Raw genomic sequence first — 12,432 nt, 5'->3', positions numbered from 1 at the left:
TTTTTTTTTACTAATCATTACCCAAGATAAAACTTAATTTCCAAATCCAGAGAAGCTTGTTAAAATTTTTCCTTAATGCAAGTATCATTATGCTTTGGTAGGACAAGGATGATGATCTGCCTGGTGATGAACCTGAAGAAAATATGAATTATGTGAAATCAGATGAGTACTCGAACGAAACTAAACGTTCAATGGCTATGATGAGTGAAAAGGATTTGAGCTTCGAGCTCATTGAAGCATTGCTGAAATACATAAGGGACCTCAACACTCCTGGGGCTGTCTTGGTGTTTCTTCCTGGGTGGAATCTTATATTTGCTCTAATGAAACATCTGAATCATCATCCAGCATTCAGTAAGTTATTGGAGCTCCTCTTTAGTAAGGCGTGAATGAATGAATATAGTATTAATGAATGAAACCCTCCAGAACATGTACTGTGAGTTTCTTCATTTCTCCATGTCTCTTACAAAAATGTTGTTAGAAGTTAAGCTTCTTAATTTGCTACAATTGTTTTAAAAATCTAGGCCACTTACACAGCTCTAGGCTACAAGATGAAGAGAGATTCTATCAGTTATGTACATTGTTTTCTATGTACCTTAACCATGAGACCTAATATTGTAGCTACTTGCTGTTTGTCATGGTTATACATTGAACCCCCTGTATTCGTAGTCTTGCATATTTCTGGATTTCTCTATGAACCACATCTACCCATTATTCATGGGAAATTCAATATGTTTTTTCTATGAATATACCACAAATTACTGTATATTCATATCAGTTCATAATTAAATGCACTTTTTGTGATAAAACTATTTTTAAAAACTATAACCATTTTAGTGGGTTTTTCTTGAGTGTGAACTAACAAAATAGCCAGTTTTAAACTTTTCTAAGGGCTTCTGAGTATTCATGGATTCTAGCTATTCGCAGGGGGGTTGGGAGGGGGGGCCTATGGTGCACATCCCCCACAAATAAGGGGGGTCCACTGTACTCTTGTATGGCCAAAAATAAAAAATTGTGAAATTCACTTACTCCATTGTGGTTTATTATCTCATTTTCAGGTAGTCGTGATTACTGTATCTTACCATTGCATTCTCAATTGCCCCGTGAAGATCAGAGAAGAGTATTTGAACCTGTACCTCCAGGTGTGACTAAGGTAGGATTCTACTGTTTTCTGACATCTCCCTTTCTTGTTACTGTGATTAATGTGGCCAATTAATTAGTTTTACCAGTAAGTACTCCTGTTATTATACATTTTCAGATTATCCTTGCTACCAATATTGCTGAAAACTTCAATCACTATCGATGATGTCTCTTGTGATGACTCCTGCAAAGCAAAAATGAAGCTCTTTACATCTCATAACAACATGACAAATTATGCCACCGTTTGGGCATCACGTACAAATCTTGAGCAACGAAAGGGTCGTGCAGGGAGAGTCAGACCTGGTTTCTGCTTCCATCTTTGCAGTAAAGTAAGTTGATAATTCAATTTTTGGCTGCCTTCATATTTTCTTTTGCCAAGCTGACGGGTATCTATAAATGGGATAGTGAGGTTTGTTGAACTATGTATTCATTTACAAATGTGAAACTCTCTATGATTTTTATGTCTTGTTGTTAGTGGGGTATTATCACATTTTGAAATCACTACATCATAGTGGATAGAAAGTTGATGTCACCTAGCAGACTTGTTAATTGTTTTATAGGGAGGGGAATATTTTTTAGAAAACTCAATAATTCATTGTTAATGAGTCAAAAACTTATGTAGAAAGTACAGTAGAAGGGTTTTCTGAAGGAAGATGAGGGACAGTTAGACCATGAGAGCATGGGCTGAGAAAGATGGAGTAAAGTAGCAGGCATTAAATGGGGAAGTAGCATGGCATTTTAAAATAGACATTTAAATGCTGGAAGAATCTTATTTTGGACCATGGTCAGTAGCAGAATTATTAGCATTTAAAGTTTTAACATTATTACTTACTTTTACCAGACTACATGAGCATTTGTTGTGTTTAGGGGTAAATTGTAACCTGTACATTTTTCATCAGTAATGAAGTGAATGATGATGTAGAAACCATATCCATTGAAGGTGTTTGTGTAAGTAGTGATACAGATTTTGCAGGTTTATTATACAGTACAATAAAAATAGAGCCAGTAATCAACAAGATTTGGAAAGTTTAAATGTATATAAGGAGATGGGCTGATGTGACCTTTTTAAGTGCTTCACAGGCATTTCTGAACATGCTATATTTACAGGCACGCTTTGACAGTCTTGATGAACATATGACTCCTGAGATGTTCCGAACACCACTTCATGAAGTTTCCCTGTCGATCAAGTTGTTGCGTCTTGGATCCATTGGAGAGTTCCTTTCAAAGGCAGTGCAGGCACCCCCCATAGATGCTGTAATTGAAGCTGAGTAATTTTAAGAGGTACTGTAGTAATGATGTACTTTAGCTTGAGATTTAACATTTTGAAGGCGAGATCTTTCAATTGGATATGTAGGTAGTATTCATGTGCACATTATGAGTAACTTATTGGGATTCCTCAAGTTTTGTAATGGGTAAGATCACCAGAAATGTGGTGTTCACTTTTCATTGAAATGAATTTTATATCATTGTAGTTTTTAACAGTGAATGTTACTGATTTGTGTATTGCATTAGATATTTTTGCCAAAAACTTTATTTGGTTAAATTTTGAGTAGAACTGCATTATCTGGAAATGATGGAAAAGTATTCTACCTGACAATATTGAATAACTGATTTAGAATTTTTTGCTTAAGAAATTGATGACTTTGCAACAGTTTTGAGAAGTTGAATGCGCTGCTTTTGCCGAGTAGAAGTTGTGACGTTTAGTTGGCTGATGGCAGAAGCTTTTTGAACCAGATGACACATTCAAAGCTGGTGGGGTAAATTTTGTTAATCTTTTTCAGAAATGAAGTGTTTGGATAGACACGATGAGTTAACTCCCCTTGGGCGAATATTGGCACGTTTACCCATTGAGCCACGGTTAGGGAAGATGGTGATTTTAGGATCAATTTTCTTCTGTGGAGATGCGATGTGTACAATAGCTGCCCATAATTCCACTTCCCCAGAAATCTTTATCATTCGTATGTATTTGCATCGGGTTTTTTGATGTAACATAATTTTAATTTTTAGGCAGTAATGGTATATAACCTTATTTATTGTAATGATATTTTGTGGAATATTTTTAAGCTGAACTCGCTGCATTCTTCTCAAAGTTGATTTTATCCACAGCTCCTGAATTTAGGAGACTGAGTCCTTTCCAGAAAGCATTCTCTGGCAACCGTTTTAGTGATCACATAGCAGCCCTCAATGCATTTAACTGCTGGGAAGAGGCTCGTGTGGGTGGTGAGGATGCTGAAATCAATTTCTGTGATTACAAGGGACTTTCGATGCCAACTCTGCGAGTAACTTGGGAGGCTAAGGTAGCATACATTGAGCTAGTAGCTTTTGTGTACCTCTGTGTACCTCATGATTTTAGCCTTTTATTGTTAAAGCTACATGAGAGGTATGTTGGTAAATATCTCTGTAACTTAGTCATATGAAAATCAATAGTTTTCAATTAGTAATGTGGTAGAATGACTTTACATCTTCTGAAACAGATGAACTTTGGCTTCGTGTAATTCTTTTATAGTAAAGATCTATTTCACAGAACCAGCTTAAAGAGCTAATGGTAGCTGCTGGCTTCCCAGAGGAGTGTCTTCTCCCACAGACCTACAATTTTGTTGGCCCTGATCCTAAAGTTGATGTCTTAGTAGGTCTCATGACTTTAGGACATTACCCTAATGTTTGTGTTCATAAGGAAAAACGAAAGGTTAGTTTAAACCCACTGTACTGAAGAATCAATTAAGTTTGGTCTAATTGAGGTTACTGTATTTAAATATAATTTATTTGAATCGATAATTTGTAAGAAATACTCCAAGTACATTTTCAAATATTTCTGTATATTTCATAGGTGCTAACACAGGAGTCGAAAGCTGCTCTCATCCATAAATCTTCTGTTAATTGCAGTAACAAGGAAATTCATTACCCATCACCATTCTTTGTATTTGGAGAAAAGGTAAGATATTTATATATATATATATGTGTGTGTGTGTGTGTGTATATATATATATATATATATATATGTATATTATGCAATATAAACACTGTATCGTGCTTCTAAGAAATCAATAGAAGGATCCTTCTATTTTTAGACCTGTAAAAATTTTCCCAAATAGTTTTGAACCCCATAGATGTGCACCAAGTCAAATTTTTTGTTGATGAGAGAGAAATGGTTTTTTATAAAGGCAATATTTATGATAAAAATTAAAACTTGGTAATTTTTTATATTGTGTTAATTAGTATCTAAAAGTGCTAAATAACTATGTCCAGCTGACTTGGGTGCAATTCATAGGTTTGAGAAAAAAATTAAATTTTGGATTTTAGATTTTTTTTTATAGAAATGCATCGTAAACTGCTAAGTCTAGGCTATTGTATTGTATATAAGTATATCATTGATTCAAACATTGAATAAATATGCAATACACTATTTACTGTTATACACACATTTATCAGATTGCATTAAAAGATGGTACTTTATCATAGTTAGAGTGAAATAACAGGAAAAATGTTCAGAGAAAGAGAAAGGATGAGGAAAGAGGCTCACATTTATATTGCTCATTGAAGTCAAATTTACTTGTAATTAACAAATGAACTGAGAATGAAAATCTTGTAAATTTAATGTAAATATTCTCACTTCATTTGTGGATTACTGTAATGTAAATTTCTCTCTCTCTCTCTCTCTCTCTCTCTCTCTCTCTCTCTCTCTCTCTCTCTCTCTCTCTCTCTCTCTCTCTCTCTCTCTCCTCTTCCTTTTCTTTTCTTTTCTTTTCTTTTCTTTTACAGACAGGCAGGCAGGCAAACACCATTGCCTGTATGGAAAATAATTTTTAACCAAAGAAACATACGGTGCATACTGGTTTACCTGGTGGAGATACACACACAATGTACATAGCACACTTAATACAATAAAAATACTGAGCTTGAGAGAAAGAGAAGTGGGCTGCACACAGTAATTGTGTAGTGTTTTGTAACATGTTAACAAGAGAAACTCGCACTTTTTCATTTTTATTAAGATTTTATGTTTAGTGAATTTACATATCTTTTACATCTCAGTTGAGAGACTTACTACAGTTGGTATGTTTTTAAGCGATACAGTACATTATTGTAACAAACCTTGAATTACCCCTCTTGACAGTTTAATTGGGTTGGAAGAATAACTGATGCTATCACAAGATGCTTAAGGGATTGTAGGAGATCCCACAGACCATGTGGTCAGGTTTGGGGTCAATTATGAATTGAATTTGAATTGATGCTAAAATTGCATGAATTGAAATTAAAAAAAGAAATTTTGAAATAATTGCAATTTATTTGGAATTGATGCCAAAAACTTAAGATGAATTGATGGTAAAATGTGGTGAATTGATATGAAATGATGCTAAAATGCTGCCATTTGATGTGACTTGATTGATACAGCCTTATAATATGTATAACAGATCTTGTGTATTATAAGCTGAACCATTACACACCATCTCATAAAGGCTAACAAGAGGAATTAAAGCATGCATTCTTGAACATGACATGTTATGAAGAGATTAGCTTTATACAGATAAAATTAGGCTATAAAGAATAGAACATAAGAATTATGGATTATCATAAAAAATTTTCCGAGTTTTCCAACTACTGTTTTGGGTCATACCCATTCCGTCCCTGTACCCACAGTCCAGATCAAGTTTTGTCCTGCATTACTTGCCCTATCTTGTCAGATACTGTGGTGTTTGGAAACTATATTCATATAATCATAAGCTGGACCTGTTACACACCATTTCACTTGGGTAAACTGACAGGAATTAGGCTTGTCAATCTTGAACATGTTATGAATATGTAGATATATCTTTATAGATAGAATTAGGCTTTGAAGAACAGAACATACAGATTATAGGCTGTTGTGTAATTAGATTTGATTTAGTTTTCCAACTCTACTTTTCTGAGCCATACACGTACTGGTCCTGTACACACTGCAGATTTAAGTCTTGTCCTGACTGACTTGCCCTATCCTGTCAGCTGCTATGGTGTTTGGTAACCATATTCATATGATCATACGCTGGACCTATAACACACCATCTCATTCAGGCAGACTGAATGAGATGGGTTACGAATGTAATCCGTTCCGGAACCTGCTTTGTTGCCTAAAAAATTTATGGCCTAAATGGAATTTCCCATAATGTTATAAAAAGCAAATAATGCATTCCACCCACCCATAAATGACCATTTCAATTCATATTTTTCCATTTATTTTTGTTTACTAAGGTTGAAAATTCTTGTAGGAATTAACTTACATAAAATATAAAACTTTGAAGAATGAAATTAAATATAAACACTAAATTTAATATGCATGTACAGTAAAACCTGAACTTTACCTTAGGTGACTGTGGCTGCTGGCGTGATGGAGACGGGAGGAGGAGGAGGAGGAGAGAGTGAAAGAGTTTATTGGGGGCAAAACGTTTAAAAAAAAAAAAAAAAAAAAAAGGCCGGTAGGGGGTTCTGGGCATGCGTGGGAGGAAGTCACGTGACCCTCGTTAAGTTTTTTTACCACAGTCAGTTTGGAGTACCTGAGTTCATGAGATAGGCCTATATGAGGTAACATTTTTCCAAGGCAAAATTTTTGGAAGCCAAGTTTTTGTTAATTGAAAATGTGAGCTTTATGTTTCTTACAAAGCTGTATAATTTTTTGTGGACGATGAATGTTGATACTTGATACAGATGTGAGTAGCTTGTCCGAGGTTAGTAAATCAGATAGACAGTAACACGTCTTATCTTAAAGGCGGTAGGAAAATAACTGGTGGGTCACAGGTAGCCGTGGGCATTCTGGGTATACATGCCCCGTGACCTGGTATAGATGCCATTAGTCCCTGGATCTCACAAGTGTAATTTTAATTCTACCGGTTTCCAGCTTGGCGCTAGTAAATCCTAATGTTAAGACCTCAGGTTTGTTAGTTATGAAAAATACAAATTAGTTACAAATTTGGTATGTTTCTCCCCTCATTTGAAATATCTATTATATAATGAATTGGAATTGAAACCCTCGTGATTTTAATTGGAATTGATCATTTATTTTTTTAAATGATTTGGAATTGAATTGGATTTGATAAATTCACAATTTTCATTGAATTGGAATTTATTTGAATTGATAAAAATGAATTGACCCAACCCTGCTTGTGATCAAGCACAGATGCGAATAGTTCCTTGTATTCACAATTTATTTTTTTAATAATTTTACTGGTTTTCAAGCAAGCATTGGAAGATTTATCCTAATGTTAAGACACCAGTTTTGTTAGTTATGACAAAAACAAATTGATGAAAAAATTTCTAACTGGCTGTTGTAAATGGTGAGGGTTTGTAGAAACATTGTGCCCTGTTTAACACTGAACTTACTTTATAATTTCTTTTCTCATCTCACTGTTATTAAGTATGCATTATTTTGATCCAGATTCGTACAAGAGCAGTGTCTTGTAAGCAGATGACTATGGTGACTCCAATACATCTGATGCTGTTTGGTGCTCGGAGAGTTGAAGCCGTTGATGGTATTGTAAGTATTTTAAGAAATTTGGGTTTTGTTTTTAACGTGCGATTTTTTATGAATAATTCAAGTCAAAATTTCACTGTAATACATGAATAATTTGATTGAATCTTGTTCCATCTTCAATGGTCTTATTAACATTGTAAATAGACAATTATATGACAACTTTGTGAATTTCTTAAAAGTAAATAATATTGTTTGTTGTGTTTGTGTGATGATGATGATGATGATGTCTTGTATTACAGTTCATTGGTTTGTTTTTAAAACTGAAGAGGAACGTATTTCCAGTAATTTGACCTTGTATTTGGGTTACTTTATTACCAGTACGGATATCTCGCTGATATATATAAACTATTTAAAAAAAATACAGGTATTAATATTTTTAGTGGGTTTTTCTAGACTTTTAACTACAACAAAATCGGCCATTTGAAGCGTTTTTATAGGGGTTCCAACTATTTGCGGGTTCTAACTATTCAGTTGGGGGGTGGTCTGGTATGCATCCCCCACTGAAATGACATTGCTATTTTAGTATCCTAATTAAGTTTGTGGGTTCTGTAACATTAATCAAAGATTTTTTAATTAGAATCTCCTTTGTTTCCATTAACCTATTCATAAAAATTTTGTAAAGCTGTAATTTGAATAAAATCTAAAACTTTATTATAAATAAATTAAGACAAATCCTTCAGGCCAGTGCTGTGAGAGCTTAAATATATTAGCTTTGTGGTCTTTCAAAACTATTGAATAATTATACTACATAAGTTGGCTTCAAAATTGTTTTTTATTGAGCATAACTTTGAAATCCATTAGATTTTTGTCCTGATTCATTAGTATTAGTCTAGTTTTCACTATGGAAAGTAGTTTTACTGTAAATTGGACAATTCATATATTAATTTTAATCTAAAACTGCAAAAGAAGCAGACGAGGGATAAGTTATAGAAACAGATATGTCCACAGGGTTTACTATAGAGAGGAAGAAGTTGAACATTTTCTTGTCAGAGAGAAAAACCCAAGATTGAAAGCAGTGATAATGGTTTAATTGACAGTGCTATACTTAAAACTAAAGAAATGCTGAGTCCTGTAAATAGAGTTTTTATGAATTCAGGAGTGAAGAATTGAAAAGGTAGAGCTCTCTCTCTCTCTCTCTCTCTCTCTCTCTCTCTCTCTCTCTCTCTCTCTCTCTCTCTCTCTCTCTCTCTCTCTCTCTCTCTCTCTCTCTCTCTCTGTGATTACTGAGTTTTTGTGTGAAAAAACTGGTCATAAATAAATAGTTCATGTACTCGGTTCATTATGCATGTCTTTATCTTTAGTTAGGCAATATGGAAGGTGTTGTTTTATTTTATTTTTAAGGTTGTATTATAATTATTAATTGTTGGATTTCTCAAAGAAAACACTTTTGTATTCAGTCATGCTAAATGTTCACATTTGATTTGTTTCATGAAAAATGTCCCTTACTTGAATTTGTGTTACATCAGTATACTATTTTTTTAAGGACATTTTACTATCCATAAAAGCAATCACGAATGGAATTTTGTTGTCAGAACTACCATTGTTGTTTTCATCTTCTATTAATTTTGAATTTGCTTTTCAAAACAGCCAGAATTTCTTGAATAGGAAATGTTAATATACAAATTCCGTAGAATTGTTTTGTTATGCAGAAGTTAGCCAGCCTTGGACTTGCAAATCAAGTTGACAAATGTCAAGATTGAGTTGGAGTTAGTAACTGGTCTTTGTCGTCTGTTATCTTGTGTTTTAATTTTTCAGTTCCTTTAATGCATGAAGTAGGTTTTGAACTGCTGTTAATGAAAAGAATTAGCATTTTGCCCTGAAATGGGTTTTTCTGGTGGGCTTCAAGTAATTTTTAATGCAAAATAATTTTTATTATGCTACTGCAAATTTTGGAGCCAAGACTAAGGGGTTTAAGAGGTATTCTCCCCCCTGCCTGCACAGGTGTGTTATGCTACAAGATCCAAGTATAACATGTATATCAAGGCATACACTTACATCAGTATATATGGGATGAACTAACTTACATAATTAGGTTCCATACTAATATCCTGTTTTGTTTTTAGGTGCGTTCTTAGATGGTGGATAAATTTGGAATTGGATCAGAGATAGCTGCAAAAATCATGGTCTTGAGGCCGTCCATTGATGCTTTGATAGTAAGAGGCACCACAGATCCAGAGCACATAACCGAACCAAATCATCTAGATGAACAGGTTAGATATTTCGTAGTAGTAGTAAAAGTTCAAATGAAAATATTGATATATATTTCTCTCTCTCTCTCTCTCTCTCTCTCTCTCTCTCTCTCTCTCTCTCTCTCTCTCTCTCTCTCTCTCTCTCTCTCTCTCTCGCTCTCTCTCTCTCTCCTCTCTCTCTCTCTCTCATGAAAAGTATATTTTGTGATTTCAGATTTTGAATTGTGTTCGTCAGTTGTGCCGACTAAATGCTGGAAGATTTGAAATGGAACCAATTTCAATGGGAAATACAAATTCCTTCAGACCACCTCGTCAGTTTAGTAACTTTGGTGGCGGGCCGCCAAACAAACGAATGAGAGGTGACGATGGACCCGGTGGTAGGTATCACCCCATCTTTGTTTTTTCTCCTTAATAGCAGTGTGAGAGATAACTGGTTATGTTAGTTTTAGCAAATTAATGAGCTGTACTTATTGCATTTCAGGTGTACTGTTTTCCAAATCTCTCATAATGCAAAATATAGTACGTGACTTCATTATAGGTTGGATATGCTTTATTATTTTATTTTCTTCAATTTGCATGCAAAAAAGTTTGCGGCTCTTTCAAGTTAGTTTAAGCCTGGTTTTAAATGAGTGTTAAGCTTAAGGATAGCTTTAGGCTTTTGTATTGATATTTGATCTTTTACACTAGAGAAATAGTGAAGGTCTTAGGTCAAATTGAGAGTTTTAAAACCTTTTGAAACTAAATAATGTTCTGTTTGAATGTGGTAGACTCGCAGTGAGGTGGTTTTGACCCCTTGTGGTTGAAAAGGACTTTAGGCTCTGTAATGACAGAAAATTGCATATCCTTGACCTGATTGCTGAAGGATTTAAGTCTGTAACCATGGACAGACTAACCATCACAAATTAATTACTATGCAAGTTTATTAATTTCAGTTATCAGATAATGATTGTTTTTCTTATATTTTCCATTAGAATGATAATTTTGACACCACTTGCAAATGGCACCAATCGATAGAGCTTCAGTACTTATGCTAGAGTAGCCATAGTCTTAATTAGTACTATCTAAAAAGGTGGCGAGTTAAGAGGCAGAGTCAAGGTATATTTTCATTTATTGACACACAATCCCTGACAGGTCAAGAACTATTGCGGGCATAAAAGTATCATTGTAAAGTCGCTGTTGGAACCCTTTTGCTTGTGTTTTGATGTGCTGCAGTCTTTTTTGCATTTTTAAGGCTTCACTCCTGACCCTCCAGTGTTAGAAACAAATGCCCTTGGGACTTTCTTGTTCTGGGTTTGTTATCCCATCTGAATCTTGGGTAGTTGGGTATTGGGGTGGCAGGCCGTCTGGATTGCGCTTCATCTCTGCATCAGTTTGCTGCTTCAGCTGTGGGGCGGCTGCGGCTACAGGTGGTGGTTGTGTAGGTTTAGCAGACTTGTCGCCCAAATAGGACAGTGTAGACTATCTTTTAGGAATTCTAGAGGTCCATGGTTGATGTGTTGAGGGTGGCCATGACACACACACACACACACACACACACACACACACACACACACACACACACACACACACACACATTCCCTAGGAACTTTTTTGCTTCAAGGGCAGATGGTATGGTCCTTTAACACTTCACAGCCGAGTCTTTTGGTCGGCAAGCCATTCCATAGTTTATTCAAAGATGTCATGTGGAAACTTGAGGGTGGCGTCAGCTTTGTGGGATGTGGAGATTATCATCTTGGACCTGGGAGATTGTCTCAGCTCTGAAGAACCAGGCCTCTCCATTTTGGGTTGTAAAGGGCAGCAGGCGGATTCTTGCAGTTGCTGTGCCTTCATTGCTGGATGGGCTGGTGCTGGCTTTGTCAGTTGTCTTTGGGGTCACCAGTATAATGAGGCTGCAAGTAAGAGTCTAAGTGTATTCTGATTTATTGACACAAAATCTCTGATAGGTCGAGAACTCTTGTGAGCATAAAATAAAAGTAGCGTTTTACATTAGGGAGAAACTGCTAAATAACTATACACAGCCAGACGTTTTCTCACCCCTGAAAAATGGTTAACAATTCCATATACAAATCAGATTTTGATATCATATGGTTGGAAAGCTTTCAATGTCTGATGTGTGTTTGTAATTAACAGTATTTACCAAGGTCACAAAGTAGCTTCAGAAAAAATGCTAAAAAGATCACTTTAATCAGGAGTGCTGTAAGGAATCAAATGTCAGATGAATGAGTCTCTTTGGTTACGTTGAAATATTTGGATTGTTACTGTATCTTGTGTACAAATTTGGTTGAGCCATAGATTCCAGCTTTAAAGTAATTGACTTAGAATCTTTTATAGCTACATTAGGATGATTGTTTGAATGGATATTGATTTAAATACTTTATTTTGCAGGTGGTGATACAGGAGGTTTTAGACCTGGAGGAGTGTACACTGCTAACAGAGGTTTTGGTGGCAGAGGAGGTGGAGGCTACATGGGAAACAGAGGAGGACGTGGTGGAAGAGGAAGTGGAAGCAGAGGAGGATACGGTGGAAGAGGTGGAGGATTTGGAGGCAGAGGTGGATTTGGCGGTGGCTATGGATGGGTGTGCCAGATTCGGTGGCATGGGAGGAAGC

At 35.5% G+C, this 12,432-nt stretch overlaps 1 pseudogene; it reads left to right on the top strand.

The window, feature by feature from the left end:
- LOC135219803 (ATP-dependent RNA helicase A-like) overlaps window positions 1-12,432 on the top strand; it is a 43,238-nt pseudogene that overhangs the window by 29,686 nt on the left and 1,120 nt on the right.

The sequence above is a fragment of the Macrobrachium nipponense genome, chromosome 20 (genome assembly GCF_015104395.2).
Source record: "Macrobrachium nipponense isolate FS-2020 chromosome 20, ASM1510439v2, whole genome shotgun sequence".
NCBI lineage: Eukaryota > Metazoa > Arthropoda > Malacostraca > Decapoda > Palaemonidae > Macrobrachium > Macrobrachium nipponense.
This window is presented reverse-complemented; position numbering and strand designations above follow the sequence as displayed.